The following is a 2,081-nucleotide window of genomic DNA, read 5'->3' on the forward strand; positions in this document are numbered from 1 at the left end:
ACTGCACTCTCGCCACACTACGAAGCACGTCTCAATCTGAGACAGTGCACTCTCGCACTTTTGGCTGTGCTACCTGCAGAGATTTGCTCCCAAACTCGAATATAGGAAAGCAACACTGGTCCTCTTACCAGGACACTGCGAACTTGGTTTGCTTTCTTGAGCTCCTTACCACGAACAAGGCTCTGATACCATGTGAAGATAGTGGGAGAGAGGGAAGGAGTCTCACTTGCGGCTTTCTCACATGCACAATGGGGGAATACACACAAAGGTGGAGGCTAAAAACAGTTTTCCTCTTCTCAGTTGTGAAAGCCAAAAGAACTCTAGTACAAAGAAATAGAAGAACCCTATATGTGGGCCTCAAACCAAACTCAACTAACTAAGGTGGCATACTAATTGAGCCACAAACTAGAGTAGATAAGGATAGCTATCATCCAGCTATTATTCGTGGGCGGTGTACCAACCACGTCTGCAGCTAACAAGTCGGTGACATAAATGCACAACGGTCACCCTAGCATATCGCGAGTGGAGCTCGATATCTCAACACTTATGGGATGGGTGTAGCACTTTATATGCAAGTCAACACGACCTAGGTTGAGGTGTGTACAAAGTTTTGTGCCCATCAGAGAAATGTAGATGTGATAATATTAGAAAATTCTCCGTATGTGTATATGTGTGTGTGTGTGGCAAACAGTTTTGATACAACAAAGTAAACAACTAGTGCACAAATTATGCACTTCATACCTTGAGTAAATAAGCTTGTTGATGAGGATAAATACGCCCTTGAATAAAAGCACACTTGTTGTATGACCACAATAGGATCGCTTTGACATCTGTGATTTTGCCCACATGTAAGTTTGCAAATAGTATAAAAAATCATATAATAATATATTAATAGTTTGCAAATGTGTATAGCAAGTGAGTAATGGGAAGTGGAAGTGGGAGTGAGGAGGGAGGAGTGGAGTGGGAGAGGGAAGTAATAGGGGTGTATGATAATAGGTATAAAAAATAGTATAATAATATATTAATAGTTTTCAAATGGCAAGTGAGTAATGGGAAGTGGAAGTAAGAAAGGGGAGGGAAGAATGGAATGGGAGAGGGGAAGGTAATAGGGGAGTAGGATAATAAGGGAGTGAAATGAGTGAGGGGAGTTAATAAGGGATGAAAAAGAGGAGGGTGAGATGGGGAAATATGGGATTTTGGGAAATGGGAGGAGTATGGGACATCGTGGAAATGTGGGATGGGAGTGGTGGCAATCGGGGAGGCAGAAGAAATGGATGGGGGGAGGGCTAATGGAAGATTGGGATGAGGGATGGGGGTCCAATGGGAGAGGGGGAGTAATGGGAGCCAATGGGAGAGGGGATAAATGAAAAGCTAATAGGAGAGAGGGGAGGAATGGAAAGCCCATAGGAGAGGAGGAGGAAAACCTAATTTTTCTTATATATAGTCTTCCTTCTTCATTCATTCTCCCCTCATTTCATTCATTGAAGCAAGAAAGCAAGGATGATCAAGAAAGCAAGGAAGGAAGAGCAAGAAAGCAAGAAAGAGCAAGCTGACAAACTTTTTCGAGGTACTTGCAAATTTTTTTTATTAATTCTTTATCTAGATTTTTTTTTTAAAATTTGAAGAGAGAGGAACTAGAGAGAGAGAGGTTCACCAAGAGGGGAGGAGAAGGAGAGGATGGAGAGGGGGGAGGGGAGGGAGGCGCGGGGGGCAGGGTGGACGGAGGGAGAGGGGGGGGGAGGGGAGCTGGGTAGGGAGGGGGGGGGAGGGAGGGGCGGGGGCAGGGGCGGCGTCGAGGGATCGTATTTTGGAAGTGCTTAGCAACAAAGAAGAAACCATAGAGGATGTTTGCAAGTGGTTGAAGCACGTTCCTATGAATGATGCACGAGTTATTTTTACAGCATATTATGAGAAGTAAGCATCAAATCCTACTTGTTTTTTCTATTTCATTGCTAGAATTGTCTCAAACACAGTAATTATTCTTTATTAATAATGCAGCTCACATTGGAGTCTGGTAGTCGTGGACATCTTTGTGAAGAAGTGCTTCTTTGCCAACTCAATGACATCCGTCCATGGCACTG

This window comes from Dipteris shenzhenensis, chromosome 21 (assembly GCF_047967505.1).
Source record: "Dipteris shenzhenensis isolate YYH24624 ecotype China chromosome 21, Dip_SZ_1.0, whole genome shotgun sequence".
Classification (NCBI taxonomy): domain Eukaryota; kingdom Viridiplantae; phylum Streptophyta; class Polypodiopsida; order Gleicheniales; family Dipteridaceae; genus Dipteris; species Dipteris shenzhenensis.